The sequence below is a fragment of the Lepidochelys kempii genome, chromosome 8 (assembly GCF_965140265.1).
Source record: "Lepidochelys kempii isolate rLepKem1 chromosome 8, rLepKem1.hap2, whole genome shotgun sequence".
Classification (NCBI taxonomy): Eukaryota; Metazoa; Chordata; order Testudines; family Cheloniidae; genus Lepidochelys; species Lepidochelys kempii.
Genome location: NC_133263.1, coordinates 93,432,649 through 93,450,351, shown reverse-complemented (window position 1 = coordinate 93,450,351; position 17,703 = coordinate 93,432,649). Strand labels below are relative to the sequence as shown.

The 17,703-nt window shown below is 40.9% G+C and overlaps 1 protein-coding gene across 15 annotated transcripts in view; it reads right to left on the bottom strand.

Moving 5' to 3' along the window:
* The window catches only part of DAB1 (DAB adaptor protein 1), a 758,910-nt gene that overhangs the window by 659,439 nt on the left and 81,768 nt on the right, over positions 1-17,703 (bottom strand). For 14 of the 15 annotated variants that reach the window (XM_073357549.1, XM_073357567.1, XM_073357578.1 and 11 more), the window contains exon 1: positions 16,131-16,390. The exons of the other annotated variant lie outside the window; for it this stretch is intronic. The gene's annotated coding sequence lies outside the window, so the exon portion shown is untranslated. Of the gene's footprint in view, positions 1-16,130; positions 16,391-17,703 lie in introns of those variants that run through there. 15 annotated transcript variants of the gene reach the window in all.

Genomic DNA, 17,703 nt, shown 5'->3' with positions numbered 1-17,703 from the left:
TGATCTTCCTCTCTATGTCATACTAGTAACAATACCATGGCACACAGAAAAGCTATGACTGAGGCAAAGATACTGTTTGCTATGGGTCACTGGCATCATGAATTACAATCTAGCTGAACTCTTTCAGGGTACCTGCACTGAGACACGAAATGGATAGTCATAAAGCCATTATAATGGTGAGTGTGCAACAAGGTCCCCCCAAATCCACCTCCTTTCCTTCTTATCCTGGACCCCCACTATTTGTTTTCTTGTTTACAGATCCTTTTAAGTTATTGTGTTCATATAGTTTCTACAGTGCTTTTATTGTGCTGATAGCCAGTACACTAAGCACTGCAGGATGTGCAATAAGTTTATCAGAATATAACAGTAAATATCTGCAAGGCAGTTTCACAAACTTTTTTTAAAAAACCATACATTCTGTATGAAATGGTATATAGAAAAAAAAGCTTTCCCCTTTAGCTCCAGTAAAGTGCACAATTAATAGGCTGTCAAATTAGACATGTTTGGCATTAACTCCATTAATGTTAGGCCATTTAACTGACCTTTATTATACTGGCATTGGTAGTATATTCTCCTCAGTGTTCATTCATATCTTCTGCTAATGTTAATGAGATTTAGATGTTCACATAAAAAGCGGAATATTCTCCTATATCTTTAAAAAAGAAGGTCACCAACTACACTGCTTCCATAACATCCTTAACAGCTAGTCACAAAGTTGCATTGAATTCAGAGTCATTCAGCAGCCATCTGGGAATAAATGGAGCAGAAAGTGAAAGTTAGCAAGGCAACTGCTGGGCTAAAACAGATTAAATACAAAGAGAGCTGAAGGGATGGTAGAGGTGAAGAGGATGGGAGGAAACCTAAGCCCTAGGTACACTATGTAATGTATCACGCACTTGTGACTAGTAGACAAAGTGGGAGGAGACACACTAGGAATCTTATCAAAACAAAGAAAAGTTAACTCCATAGACTGATATGTCAGAATTCCCTTTTGGATAGAGGAGTACACGGTAGGATGCATACATAGATATTGCTTTTCAAATTCTGGAGACGTGAATGTGTTCAACTTCCCTCTACTGGAGAGAATCAGAACTGTGCAAGTGTGTCATTGGCCCTATATGCCTGATAGCCAACAGATCATCCTTCTACACCTCAACTGGTACGAGCCTGTGATTCTGAATAGGAAGTTTTAAGTGGTATCATCAATGTGAAATTCCTAGTGGCCACGGTATATACAGCATGATGACACCAATGAAGTCCTTGGTGGTTACAGATTTGTTCCACTGTGTAATAAAGAGAAAAATGTCAAACCAAATATGTAGTAGATTTTTAATGGGGACCAACAATGTGCTTATTTCTCTTTGATTACATCCATTAAAGCAAATTCACATTACAATATTTGATTTTTTGCTGCTTTTTAAAATGTTGTAAAAAGTAAATTAAATTCTATGCGTGCACTGAAATAAAGCTCTATAGGCAGTACAGTCTGGAACAAATGCCTTACCACTAAATTCGTCTTTTATTGTACCTAACCGATGTTTATTGGTATAGCCTGGATCCCAGCAATAGTTCATGCTACTGAATGGATAGGAAATATTTTGGTATTTTGCAATTTAGAAAACTACATTAACAACTAAATTACAACTCAGGTAAGATGCAATAAAATGTGACCCTACAACTAAACTCAAACTCTTTCCAGAGTCAGGATGAACTGGCAGAACAATAAACTTTGGGGGCATCAGTGACCATCAGCCTATATCGTTCTTCTGATCGGGGAAAGGTTAGAAACTAGATAACCTGAGCTTGTGCGCAGTAAGCTACAAAGGAAAGAAGACCTGGCTACCCTCCATCACCAAGACACAGTTGAACTGGGTCTCTCAGGACATTGATAACGGTATAGGTGACTTTTTAGATCTAGGTAACCATGCAAATATGGCTCAGACTGAAAATAATCAAAGTTAGTTGCAATCTGCCAGCTATTCAGTGGCTTATGTACTGTTGTCAACTCTTATGGTTTTATCAAAAGTCATGATACTCGGTGTTTTTATGAAGCCCTGGCTCCTGGAGTCATGTGATTACCAGAGACAGTCAGCTTTTATTGAAAATAATTAAAAAGTAAGTTTCTATTTCTCCTGGGAAAGGAGAAAAGGTTGGAAATGTGACCCAAGTAGTCCCTAAAGGCTCAAACCAGAAGACGAGGAAAAAGAACCCAAAATGTATTATCTTTTATAGTCTCATGGTTTTTAAGCAGATTTTGTGACTTTTGTGAACTGGCATGATTTTTGGATTGGCAACACTGCCTATGTGAATCGGTGGGTCCTCTTGGTGCCTCTAGTGCACGATAGATTAACATACCTCATCACGGCGGGCAGGAAATGAGATCCTAGGTGGCCAATTAAGCAAACGAACAAAGGATTGGACAGATATGAACTATTTTAGCCTTAGCAGTGGTCCTCCAAAAGCTTGTGTTGAGGTACCTTAGTTCACATTGCGGGTAAGCTTGTGCTGTCTGGGTAAGCTCTCTTCAGGGGATAAACAGAGGACTTTAGTCTCCAAGGCTGTCATTCCAGCAGCTTTCACCAACACCCGATTTAAAAAAAAAAAGCTTTAAATAAATTCAGCAGAGCTATTCTGCAAATTTCCAGCAGAGAGATAAGGTCAGCTAGAGAGGGACATGGAAATACACAGCAAGATCATTTACCAAGAACAAACAAATACTCTTTCAGTCCAGGAAGCAGAACATCACGCTGTCAAACAAACAGCAGGGGAAAGGCTTGTGTCAAAGAGTTACAATATCATCTCTCACGATCTTAAAGTAATACAGTCACAGTTCAAGAGCAGCTGCACCTGTATTTCCCCTCAGAAAGGGGACCCACTCACAGGCTTCCAGCTCCCCAGAGATTGCCTTTCTAGGTGGAGACCTGCATCTCTTCCCTTCTGACCAGGGTCCTTCCAGGCTGCACAGTTCCCTGCCTTCACTGTGTATGGTTTCTCTCTCTCTCTTAAAATAAAAAACAAACAAACAAACCACCTTGTACCAGATCCCACCTAGAAGATTCCTGGGTTCAACCTTCCACGGTCATCTTGGTCAACGCTGAACTGAATCCGAACAGACCATGGTAGATGCAGACATATAATGCACAAATGGAAAAAAATCAAGAACTCCCCAGCATGCAAGCGTAGCTCCCCACGAGAGACCAAACACACCACCACACACTGCCCAAATTATAAATATGAAGGCGGCATGACTGCTAAATTCTGCTACTCCCGATGGAGCCATTTGGCTCCACCAGCGTCAGGTGAAATTGTAGTTGCTGCTCTACACCAGCCGTACGAAAGGAGAAGGAAGAACTGTGTTATTCCCAGCACAAGCAGGCTGCCCACAGATACGCGCTTGCTTTCTCTTCAGAGACGGTTAAGCGGTGTAATAAGGTTATAAGTTGTCACACAGCACTTCCTATGCAAGCCTGCTTTATTCTTAAAGTAAAAAGCATTATAGAGAAAACATAATAAAAAAACAGACAAATAAAAGAACCTACGTGCATGCTAATAAGCATACCAAACATCACCCTAAAATGGACTCTGGCAGGATAAGTCCCTCAGCACCCTCACCGAACAGGATTCTTTGTGGTCACCAGGTCATCACAGCTTCAGCTCAAAACAAGCACTCCTAGTATGTTCAGTTCACCCTTTATACCGATGCGGGGGGGAGGGGGTCTCTGACCTGGAGTTTCTAGAAGCAGGTAATTAGTACACAATGGGTCTCTCTCCCCAGGGGTTGGCTTCAGAGGGGAGAATTTGCATTCCCCTCACCCTAAGGTATTTCCCTAGGAAATCCATTTCACATATTGTTCCCAAAAGACCTTTGAAGTTCCTCATACCTTCCAGAGATTGCATTAGTCTTGCCTTCCTGCTACAGAAGTTCCATACTCTCACAATCGTACATAAACATTTGCATTTTTTATACAATGAACTCCAAAGACGTTAAACTTGATTCAGTGAAGTTCCTTCAGCATTGCAGGAAATTGTCTGTCTGTCACAAATATTACAGCTCTTTCGATGTTTCCATTTTTAAGAAAATTCACTTTTTCCTCCTAAAATAATCTTGCATTTATCATGAGTAGGTGAGTAAAATGAATATATACCCAGGTATATTCTAGTTAGAATTTCAGAAGGTCTTTGTGGTTAGATATACTTCTACTCTATGGGTCTGATCCTGCTCCAGTTGAAACCAACAGCAAGGCTCTCACTGATTTCAATGGGATGGAACAAATCCCTCATTCATCAATGTTAGAGAAGGGCTCGGATCAAAAGCACAGATCCCAGCACTTCTCAGAACTGCAGAAGTTCATATCTGGATCCAAACTTTGTATCTCTCGTCTGTCCTAAAATGTGTTTAAGTAAAAAAAGTGTCTGTCGTCATGACTACAATGGAATAAATTCCTTTATTTCTGCAGCCATGGAAAAAGTTGCATTCATTTTCTATCCTTAACCTGTTTACTAATCAAAGTTGGCCAGGATAACACCTCTGTTTCCAACACTGAGAGCTATTTTCCCAGAGCCACTATTTTTAAAATTAAAAAAAAAAACTATTAGAGATCAGAACCAGACTTAACACGGGGAAAGAGTATCCCATATCTACCTACTGTGGGGTTCTTACACATTTATCTGAAGCACCTGGTGTTGGCCACTGTTAGAGACAGGGTACTGGACCAGATGGACCCACTGCTCTGATCCAGTCTGTCAGTTCCTATCTTCTGATTCCTCCCTACCCCATGTGTAACTGTCTGGATCCAATAAAAGCAGGGGATTCAGGGGATGCTTTTTCTATATGGTATTTAGCATAGGTAGCCCAAAATGAAAATTTAACACAGCTTAGTTTTGGGGAAGTGATATTCCTACATTGATGGAAAAAACTCTTCCACCAGCATAGGCTGCGGCTGCACTATGTGATTATTTCAGCACAGTTACGACAATGTAGCTATGGCTGTATAGTCCCCATAATGTAGACAAATCCCAATGTAATGTATCCTAATGTAAGCCACTCCAACGCAAATGAATGTTCACATAGGGGTTTGCAGGATTTTAACTGTATTGGTTAAGAAGAAAAAAATCCATTTAAGTTATCTGTACAGATTAGTTGTACTGATCTAAGCCTATGAGGGAGGGAGGGAGGGTGTACTAAAGTGTATGCTCACTATAAACAACCCTGAACAGGTTTTATATAGCCTTTCATCCTCCAGAAAGATCAAATCTCATGCTGGAAAAAGCATAATAAGACTTAAGTTAATATGTTCAGTAATGAGTTACCACCATAGAGAGTACTTGATCATCTTAGTTTCCACCTGGTTTGCAGTAAACTACCTCAGTGCGTGTAAAATGGAATGAAGAAAAGAAATATTAAAAATGATAGATTGTGATTAAACTAAGTCACAATTCAAATGGCACAATTAGTGGAAAAAATGATGTTTGAAGCCACTTAACTCACCGTCCTCCTTACACTGGATAGGCTACTCCATAAGTTATTTGTTCCTATTCCCACACCCTTTTATTCCCAAAGACTCTATTAATGTAAAATGATCCCCAGCCTGCTGTGCCACATGGCAGCATAATGCCCACGAGGCATGAAACATTATAGATCACAGCTTTACACCTGGCCAACATAATATATTCATCAAGTTCTCCCAAGCAATGGATGCATTCGTTGTTGTTGTGGGCCAAACCACAGAGAGACAGATGGAATGAGCATTTTATTTACATATGAAGTCTCTAAACCTATCCACTTGATTTATGACAGATAGAACCTGCCCTTACACAGTCATGGAGGATGCCAGAGATAGGCTTATTTTATAACTGCTTGCCCTACATTAGGAAGCATGGTTTTCTCCCACTCTCCCAAATGGCCATGGATATTTCTTCTAATATTTTGTTCAAAAATTATTTGGCCATTAGTATGTCTTTAAAAGTTTGGAGCTGGGATTTTGGTTCAAATGTCTCCATCTCTTTGGGTTAGAACTTTTCAACTCAGACCCATCGGTACTTTAAAGCTACTCCTACAGAAAGATGAATAGGATCAATAGACTCATCCAAACAGTCTCAGCTGATTAAACTGAAATCCTCTCGCTGTTGCGGAAGCAACCTACACTTGTGTGTAGCAGGCTTGAGTGTTCCGCTATGTTCTGTTCTGGAGGGCTAACACCCCTGAATTCAGAAAGCATAAGTCTCCTGGAACCAAGTCCTGGCGGCAATGGAGAAGCAGTTAAAGACAAGACAGCTGAAAAATATATTAAAAAAGTGGAGTAATGTAACTCCTAGACATATTTAAAGGATTCAAGACTGTAGAACTCCTTGTAAACTTTAATAGCTTTGGAAAGGTTTTCATATACTGATTTCATCACTTGGGTTGCCCCAGGACTAATGGAATAAACAGCAACGTTTTGCAGTGGGGGAAGAGTATTAGCCCTTTGGAGGACACATTGGGGTTTCACCTAGATATTAACATGAAGGGTGCATTAGAAGCAAGGCATTTGCATTATATGCCCCTATTTCGTGCCCTCCCCCCCCCCCTTTTTTTTTTTAAGTCAGCTATGATAGTTTCCTTGGTACTGAAAGATGCCACACATGACCTCACCTCATGGAGGCAATTTTTCTTTATTTAAAACGTAATTAAACCGGCTTCTCCATTTTTAAAACTGCTCTGCCAACTTCTTTGGCGATTTTCTTACATTGATTTTCCAAGACAAAACAGACGACGCAAAGTAGACCATGCGAAGTAGAAGTGGATGAGAAGCTGGATATGAGTCAGCAGTGTGCCCTTGTTGCCAAGAAGGCCAATGGCATTTTGGGATGTATAAGTAGGGGCATAGCGAGCAGATCGAGGGATGTGATCGTCCCCCTCTATTCGACATTGGTGAGGCCTCATCTGGAGTACTGTGTCCAGTTTTGGGCCCCACACTACAAGAAGGATGTGGATAAATTGGAGAGAGTCCAGCGAAGGGCAATAAAAATGATTAGGGGTCTGGAACACATGACTTATGAGGAGAGGCTGAGGGAACTGGGATTGTTTAGTCTGCAGAAGAGAAGAATGAGGGGGGATTTGATAGCTGCTTTCAACTACCTGAGAGGTGGTTCTAGACTATTCTCAGTGGTAGAAGAGGACAGGACAAGGAGTAATGGTCTCAAGTTGCAGTGGGGGAGGTTTAGGTTGGATACTAGGAAAAACTTTTTCACTAGGAGGGTGGTGAAACACTGGAATGTGTTACCTAGGGAGGTGGTAGAATCTCCTTCCTTAGAGGTTTTTAAGGTCAGGCTTGACAAAGCCCTGGCTGGGGTGATTTAATTGGGGATTGGTCCTGCTTTGAGCAGGGGATTGGACTAGATGACCTCCTGAGGTCCCTTCCAACCCTGATATTCTATGATTCTAAGTACAAAAAGGTAAATGACTTCCAGCATGTATGTTTCTAAATACCACATGCTTCATGGGATCGCCAATAGAATTATGCAGATGTACAGCTTGTCAAAGCTGCTAGACCAGAAAACACAAAACCAGAAAATACTACATCCACATAACATGGTAGGGTGGGAATAACAGCAATAAAATAGAAGACATACATGAATAGGGAGAGGAGGGAAGAAGGGACCCAATGATGGGGAAAAGAGGAGGGGTTAGGAGACATGGAGGCCTGGCATTATTTGAGCCATCTCACCAATGTTAATAAAGCTATGTATTAAAATTTGGATGCAGATTTATTTTCTTCTGAGTGCTCATCACTGAGAAATGACCTTTTAGAGGGAACTGTAGCACTTTCATAAGTGGACTGAAAGGTTGGTTTGGGAGTGTTGGCTTACTCCGAGAGTTCTAAAAGCAGTCCTCCTGAGTGAATCACAATGGACACGAGCGTCAGCGTGGTAGCATTATTAGTCTGTATCAGCAAAAACAACGAGGAGCCCTTGCGGCACCTTAGAGACTATATTTGTTAGTCAAGGACTCCTTGTTGTTTTTACAATGGACACAGTATCCCTGAGCCTCCACAGTCAGCATAGTGGGGGTAGTCGGGGGGAGGGGGTGAGAAGAGAAGAAAAGGCAGATATTTTTCCTCTTTCAGAACTAATCCCTGGTTCTGTACAATAGCAACACCTTTTTAAATAGGGCTGTCATAAATATAAAGAGAAGGGTAAACCCCTTTAAAATCCCTCCTGGCCAGAGGAAAAATCCTCTTACCTGTAAAGGGTTAAGAAGCTAAAGGTAACCTCGCTGGCACCTGACCGAAATGACCAATGAGGAGACAAGATACTTTCAAAGGCTGGGAGGAGGGAGAAAAACAAAGGATCTGTGTCTGTCTGTATACTGCTTTTGCCGGGGACAGAACAGGAATGGAGGCTTAGAACTTTTAGTAAGTAATCTAGCTAGGTATGTGTTAGATTATGATTTCTTTAAATGGCTGAGAAAAGAGCTATGCTGAATAGAATGACTATTCCTGTCTGTGTGTCTTTTTTGTAACTTTAGATTCAAAACATAGAGAATCCCTCTAGGCAAAACCTTATTACCCTGTTAGATATCTACCATCCTGATTTTACAGAGGTGATTCCATTACTTCTATTAAAAGTCCTCTTCTAAGGAAACTGAATGCTTTTTCATTGTTCTAAGGTCCAAGGGTTTGGGTCTGTGGTCACCTATGCAAATTGGTGAGGATTTTTACCAAACCTCCCCCAGGAAGTGGGGTGCAAGGATTGCGAGGATTTTGGGGGGAAAGAAGTGTCCAAACTCCATTTTTTTCAGGAACCCAGATAAAGTTTGGTGGTGGCAGTGGACATCCAAGAGCAAAGGGTAAAATTAATTTGTACCTTGGGGAAGTTTTAACCTAAGATGGTAAAAGTAAGCTTAGGAGGTTTTCATGCAGGTCCCAACATCTGTACCCTAGAGTTCAGAGTGGGGAAGGAACCTTGACGAGGGCCTTTCATCTCAAAGGCACTTTACAGTAGAAGGACTATCACTTCATCTACCAATAAAATGCAATCTTCTTCTCAGGCGAAATGACAAAATTGCTTAACAGTCCCAGAATCACTACACAGGAGTTTAGGGCAGACAGTGAAGGATACCATGTTCAACTGAAACAGAAAGGTGAATTTAGGTAAGAAGAATGTAGTTATCTAACCTGGATTTTGGCCAAGACATCTGCTCTTGCAAAAAGTGCCATATTAGTCATTGAAATGAGCCATTGGAAAGACTTGTGTGTTGACGCAATCCACTGTAAAGGCTACTTGAGAATTATGATGGCGGCTTGTGTCACTGTGTGATACTTAGCAATGTTAACTGCATGCATTTCCAGACAGCCAAACTAACACCACACATTCAAAGAACATCATGTCTAATATGATGTAACTGGAAAGTTGGGTGGGCAAGCCCTTGCACAGAATTTAGAAAAAGGAAAGGAAATTAAGTCAAAAAGGAAGAACCATAAACTAATGCTCATTGTTTAGAGTTTCTTCAGACAAGCAGTGGAGAACAAAAAAGGCTCCTGGATACACAGAGATGTATGCCATGCATATCAGGAGAGCAATGGGCTCTTAGGCTGGCACACACATTAATGACAGCAACTTATTCAGAGGGAAAGCAAACCACTGACTCCATTCTTAACTCAAGCTTTCAAATAAGATGTAAGACATAATCCTGGCCATTTGTTATTAAAAACCCCAAGATTTTTTTTGCAAGATTAAAAATGTTAGCTAACATATCCTGGCCAATATCCAACTTGGATAATTACATTCTGTTGCCTAAAATTCCCCCTATGACTTCAAATGGATTTGTTTTTCTTCATTTCTCTTCCCCAAACCTCCTCTGGTAAAATGTTGCTAGTCCAGAATGGCTGCTCTTTTCCACTCCAGGGGTGCATGAATTTCAACAGTGGGCAATCCCTGCATAGAATCAGTATACATCTCCTGGATGAAAGGCACTATAAGCAGATTCTGATGCCTTCATTCACATTGAAGAGTATTTTATTCCAGGAGTAATCCCATTGATTTAAAGGGGATTTCTTGTGCAGTAAAAGTACAACATAGCAAAAAGTACGTACCAATCAGGCCTTGTATAAGTAATGGGCCACGTCCTCAGCTGGAGTAAACTGATGTAGCTCCACTGAGTTTAATTGAGCTATGCTAATTTACACCAGCTGAAGATATGGCCCATTAGTTATTGTTAATCTATGTTGTCATCTCTAAGTATAGCAGGGTATTGAAGATGCTACATGCACTAACATAGAGGCACCAAGGAACTAGGTAAGGGCATCAGAAATGATTCTGCTTACTTTTGACTGGCTTGCAAAATCATGTTATGAAATCTACAAACTAATTTTCTATTATTTTTGTTATACATACCACCATAATCAGTGCTGTTTAACATAACATCTGGAAAAGGGGGGTAAACAATGAAGAGGCAAAATTTGCAGACAATACCAAATTACTCAAGATGATCAAGTCCAAAGCAGACTGCAAGGAGTTACAAAGAGATCTCACAAAACTGGGTGACTGGGCAAGAAAATAGCAGATGAAATTCAATGTTGACAAATGCAAAGCATGCCCATTGAAAAACAAAATCCCAACTACACATACAAAATGATGGGCCCTAAAAAAAAGCTGTTACCACTCAAGAAAGATCTTGGAGTCACAGTGGATAGTTCTCAGAAATCATCTGCTCAATGTGGAGTGGCAGTCAAAAGCTAACAGAACATTAGCAACCATTAGGAAAGGGATAGATAAGACAGCAGTGAATATCATAATGCCACTATATAAATCCATGGTATGCCCACACCTTGAATACCGCATGCAGTTCCGGTCGCACCATCTCAAAAAAAATATATTGGAATTGGAAAAGGTACAGAGAAGGGCAACAGAAATTACTAGGAATATGGAACCTCTCCTCATATGGAAGCCACTTAAAAGACTGGGACTTTTCAGCTTGGAAAAAGAGATGACTAAGGGTATATGATAGAGTTCTACAAATTCATGAATAGTGTGGAGAAAGTGAATAAGAAAGCTATTATTTACTCCTTCACATAAAACAAGAACCAGGGGTCACCCAATGATATGACTAGGCAGCAGGTTTAAAACAAACACACAACTCACAATCAACCCGTAGAACTTGTTGCCAGGGGATACTGTGAAGGCCCAAACTATAACTGGATTAAATAAAGAATGAGAGAAGTTCTTGGAGGAGGTCTATCAGTAGCTATTGGCCAAGGTGGTCAGGGATGCAACCCTATGCTGTGGGTGTCCCTAGCCTCTGACTGCCAGAAGCTGGAAGTGGACTACAGGAGACGGATCTCTCAGTAATTGCCCTGTTCTGTTCATTCCCTCTGAAGCACCTGGCATTGGCCACTGTTGGAAGACAGAATACTTGGCTAGATGGACCATTGGTTTGACCCAGTATGACCATTCTTGTAACTGTGCACGGCACTTTAAAGACAAAACTGAAAGGTCCCACTGTGACACTGCACCCCAGATTTTTCAGAGTGATATTAATTATTCTTATTATAGGATTATAGTATAATAATGATGTATTTTATGCAAGACAGGTTGTGTAAGGTGTTATTGGAAAAGTTATGATTTGCTGAATAAGATTATTCAATTTGTATACATGTATCATTTTTGTATTTGAAGTTATAAATATTGACTATGTATCTGCACTTCAAATGTAGTTACACCTGGGCAACGCCCACTAAACAAGAGGCTTTCAGTCTAGATAGCTGGCAGGGAAGGGCCTATTCAGGACAATGAGCCATTAGGGAAAAATAGGCCTTGGGAGAAGCTCACCACCTGGTGAGACTTCCTGAGAACACTCCAGACAGCCTGTAAGTGATGGCTGCTATGTCTCTACAAGGACATGTGACCAGGCCACATGTTGCTGGACTCCATCTTGGGATGTCCGTATTTTTCCATAAACCCATCTGGGAACCAAGTTTTGAAAGAAAGTGTTCCCGCCATATGCTAAAGCTATATAAGGCAGGGAGTGACATCATCTGTTCTTCCCTGGAAGTGCTGGATTTCCTAGGATTTCTAGCCTGTGTATGAAGACCTGAAAAATCCAAGCTGTAAAACTAATGCAGCTTGTGCCTTAAGAATCTACAAGTCTGCCGGTACCCTCCGTTCGGATATGAACTAGCAGATTCTCACCCTATCTGTCTAGTATATTAATTTTAGTTTGCGTTTTTGTTTGTTTGCTAGGTAATCTGCTTTGATCTGTTTGCTATCCCTTATAATCACTTTGTAGTTAATAAATTTATTTTAGGTTTTAATCTAAACCAGTGAATTTGGAGTGAAGCATGTGGGAATCTTAGCTCAGAGAGGCTGAAGTGTTTATGAAGGTGACTAGGCCAATTTCATGCTATCCCAATACCGGGCTGTCTGAGAACCAGTCCTAACATCAACACAAGTTACAGCAGCCCTCAAGCTGCTCTTATTAAGAAGAGATTGCCAACAACTCCAGCTGCTGGGGATTCAGGAGGGCACTTTTCCTCAGCCACACTCCTAAGCAAGGAGAGGACATTCTTGGGGGTCTGGTTGTGAGTTTTAAGGCAGTTTTTCCCCAAACAGAGCAGTGCAAAGCAGCCCTAGCACACCTGAGCAGCTGGTCTTATTTTATCAAGTGATGTGCAAACATTAACAAGTAGTGTTACAATGAAGTGATGCATCTGTCCATTTATAAGCTTAATTTGTTCATCAAGAGAAACATAATTCCAAAATTGTTTCTTTAACTGTTCTGTTTCATCAATGGCCTGAACAGGATCGGAATAAAGATCCGAACAGGATATGAATAAGATAACTCTTTGCCTTTTTTCTCCTCCCTTCTTTTACAAACAAACAAAAAACCCTATACTCCAGATAAAGTAGAGCTTGAATTACTCTACTCTAAGATGGTCTAGGCATTCCTGCATGCAAATTGATAGAAAATTAGCATTACTGCAGTTACTGAAGCCCTGGATTAAAGATATTTAAAAATGGAAGGATTCCCCCCCGCCCCCCCTGAACAGCAAATGCCTCCCTCTTCAAATCTGGTTTATATAGGTAACATTCCAACTCTCCATCAGTTTGCTAGAACTGATTATTACATAAGTAAAATAGGAGAGCACTTACTGTCCCTCTGCAATAAATATCTGTCACCCTAAGCAATGCCACTCTCCAATCAATGAGAGGATCTGTACTCCAAAGGTTTATGTGGAGCAATGTTTGGTACGCAAGCATTTGACTGATCAGGCCAAACTCACACTTCAGACAAATTACACGTACAGTAGAACCTCAGAGCTACGAACACCTCTGGAACGGAGATTGTTCGTAACTCTGAACAAAACATTATGGTGGTTCTTTCAAAAGTTTACATCTGAACACTGACTTAATGCAGCTTTGAAACTTTACTATGTAGAAGAAAAATGCCGCATTGTAACCATCTTAATTCAAATGAAACTGTATCACCAACAGACCCTGGTTGTCAGCGGGTGGATGGGGTCTCTGGAGCTTAGTGCACGAGCCTCTACTGCATGAGCTAAAAGCCATATGGCTAGTAGCTAGCGCTGTAGGGCAGACTCATTAATCTCTCTCTAAGTGGTCTCAGTGCCACTAGATGGGACCGAACACCACAACCAGGAGGTGTATGGATTATAAAACAAGCACAGAAACAGTTTCCTTACCTTGTCAATTTTTAACCCCCCCCCTTTTTTTAAAGTAGTTTACCTTTAATACTGTACTGTGTTTGCCTTTTGGGGGGGTGGGGGGGAAGAGGGTCTCTGTTGCAGCCTGATTGCAAACTCCCTGTTCCAAATGAGGTGTGTGGACGACCAGTCAGTTTGTAGTAACTCTGGTGTTCCTAACTCTGAGGTTCTACTGTATGAGATTTCTGCTTCTTGTTTGGACCAAATAGATAGTTCTGCCTTATTTCTACAGGTTCCACATTATTAAAATGACTATATTCATTTGCAAAAAAAAAAAAACAAAAGCTGCAATTACAGAGAAATAAGCAAACCCTCTTCACCTCCACTCAAAACTAGCGATTTAGCACTGAAGGTAAGTGGCTTAGTTCTGGGTCTGTTCTTTACACCTCAAAATTATGAAGTATGGATGTGGTGGGAGACTGCTGTACTACACGTACTTGCCTATATCATGACTGACTTCAATGCCACCTCTCAATGAAAGCACTAAACACACAATACAGTTTGCCTCAGAATAAATCCTAATAGCTCATAAATTGCCTGTACAGTAATCCCTTTGGAATCTTCTCTTTTATCCTGAGTTTCCTTTTTTTTTTCTCCTTTGTTACATTATAGAAACAAGATAATAAACAGTACAGAGAAGAAAATGATGTTATGTACCAATGTTCATCTGCAGAACATACAGTCAAGCATATACTTCACTTTCAATCTATTTTTAAAAAGGCTTCAGGACCTGTTGCACTAAAAAAAGTGGGGGGTGGGAATATGAATTAAAATATTTTTCTTTCACTTTTTAGACATGGGTTTTAGATTTGTCCCTGGCATAAAAGCTACAAGAAGTTGACATATAAAATGGGAGAGGGTGGGGGGGACTTCAGTCTAGATTGTTTAAATCCAGTGTTGTTATTTCCCACAGAATTACTTAAATCTATTGAAGACGAAGCTGCAGTGTTGGAGGGTTATTTGCTCCAAGGACCTTTTTAATATGGCTGTATTGTAATACTGCAGTGCAAAAACCTCTCTAGTCATAAAGAGAAATTTAGCTCAGAAGCAGAACTTGTGAGCACTGAAAAATGCTTTTTGCTTTAATTTGTATTCATTTAATAACGGTGTTACTTAACAAGATCAGTTAAAATGACTGTCCTCAAAAGGCATAACACTGTAACCTCCTCTTATGAGACTCCTTGGGCACTGAAGTAAAATTCACTTGTCCAAACCAAATAACCAAAGCAAGCAGTGGCATTACAAAGAACATATTTAAAAGGAGGAAAGTCTTTAGTAACAGACAAGAAGATTTGTTTTAAAACAAAAGGGGAAAAAAGCAGGAAGCCAACTAAAATACATATTTCACTGCCTTTGAAAATGAATTATCCCCTGACAAATAGCAATGCACTTGTCATCTCACTTTAAGACAAAAATCAAATTAAGGAGAAGCCACTGAATCTACACATATTAGGAAAGAGCTATTGAAATCTGGGTGTCTACTGTACCACATTACTAGTCAAATTCCATATACTCAAGCATAATTATTTTCTTACAAAGTTATGCCTAATTGGCCACTAACCCAATTGATTAATCATCTAAATTTTAAGGAGGCATCAAGAAGCTGTCTGAAAGGCAGCAAAGTGTTTATTTAAGTACTAATATGAAGCCAGTCTGTGACAGCTGGTTCTAGTTGCCCCTGTTAGGATGTACACACATAGGTAGGCAGACAGGAAAAGAACGTTAGAGGGTCACCTAATCTGGAAATCAACAAGCCCTGTGGTCTGAGGACAATCTCCACAATTCTAAGTAAATTGTTAGTTTCCAGCAATGGAAGCATTAAATTATTTTGAGTGTGATAGAGAGGGTCCTTTAAGCAGACATATCATTCTCATTTCCGCATCTGTGTAATAAAATGTCCATTTCCTTGAGTCTTAACCCTTATGGTAAAAGCAGAGGATAAATGCCATGCAGTCAAATGTGACAAATACCAGCATTTTGACAGGTCTTTAAGCAAAAAAACAAAACTTTGAGTTAAAGCCCATGTATTTCTCTCAAATGGAAGTTAATAGGATTCAGGCACAGAAGTGTAATTGGCAAATAAGATACTACATTATGCACTGCTTAAAGCAAAGCCTTCCTGATCAAGACTTTTCTATATCCCCCTTTCTCCCACAACACACCCACCCATCAATTTTAGATTTAAAAAACAAAAAACCTTTGGACACGTATGGGCAGACCCACTAACAGGATCCCCCTAAGAACAGGTTCTGTGGGCTAAGAATGGTAACATGCTGTAAGGTCCAGAAATAAATACAAGCAATTAAAGGATTTGGGGGAGTGAAATACCACCAGATGGAAATTAAACACTGACAAGACATTTGGATCTTTCCCCGCCACCTCCCCTGTAATGTCTTCATTACAGCAATCAAATAAAATACCTTCTCCTACCTTGAGCCACTGCTGCTCCCTGATCAGCCCCCCACTCATCCTCTTGTTGCAGGGGAAAAAAGGCTCCCCCCTTTTGTTGTCAGTTCTTTTTCTCAAGGGGGTCTCTGTGTGTCTGCCTGCGGGCAGTAGATCCCTCCAAACGAAGTCTCGGAAAGGGGTATCCCAGGGAGCAAATCCTCAGCAGTTTCAGTTCAGTGAGAGCACCTCAATAACATCAGCCGAGACCGTGCTCGTACTCTGCAGGCCACATCGTTCCTGCCGTCTGCATCACTACCACATTTCTCCTAATACTGGGGCCTCCCCGCATTTCACCACCTAGTGTGTCACGTGTGCGCTGCTGAACAGTAACACTTTTATGTGAATACCCTTAATCATTCCCTTGGTCCGTCTCGCTTCAGCACACTATCTGTGGCTCAGCGGGTACAGCAAACAAGCATTCAACCACCTGGACGGTGCACTTACACCCTTCATTAGGATCTGCACCTAAAGGTATCAAAAGTCACCTGAAGGGACCAGGTGCACCCAATTCATCACACTGGAACAAATTCAGCACTCTCACAGTTCCCACTAACTAAAATGGGATTTGCATGGAAAGGTAGAAACTGAACCTTAATCTATCCAGATGCTAAAAGAGCTGGGGTAACCCTAGGCACTCAGAACACCGCATATGTCCTGCCCTGGGCTCTTCATTGATCACTCTCTAGTCACCCACTCTACTGTGTTGTTAGTTGCACCTGTACAAAAGTGTTGCCCATTTTTCTTTCTTTTTTAATTTCCATGTTCTGTGACATTTTGTGGCTTGACAAGGCATTTTAAAGTGTGACTTCTATCACATGGTTTTGATTTTAACCCTATAATGATAATGCCCTATCTAGTGCTCATCATCTTGGTCTCTCAGTGCCTTGCAAGAATGTATAATGCCAGCAAAATGGAACAATTTATCAAATGTCTATTTTGATCTCCTCCTGAACCTGGAGCATGTATTAAGAGGATCTTTTTTGTTCCCCTTCCTCCAGCATTAGCCACTGGGTTAATCCATTCCCCTCACCCCCCCCCCCCCACACATCTCTCTCTCTCTCTCTTACACACACACACACATACACACACACCCCTTCCTCCTCTTTCCATTTCTTCCTTCTTTCCCATGTCTCAACCCCTCTCCAGAAGATGGTGGTTTTTGAGGAAAGCTATGGAAAAAAAGTTGGGCTTTACACATTGTCCTGAAGGTGGCAAGATTGGTCATCATTCCAATCTGCATTAGGATGTTTTACAGCCCAAGGCCAGATGCAGAGAATGCAAAATCTTTTGTGACACACCCCCAGTTGGTCGGGCACTCTGTCCCCATCTTGTGATGTCCGGGCCCCTGGTAAGGATTGAAAACCTGCTACAGCCTTGGCTAACAGAGCTGAGTCTTTTAGCTGATGCAGTAGAGGCTCATGGTCTAAGAGTCAGAGATCCCAACTTTGATCTCTGCTGCCAGTGACCCACCCTGGGATGGGGGCATGGTTTTACATTTTATTGGCATGATCATATCTTTTATTCAGTCATTTCTGCTTGACAATCTGACTGGGGG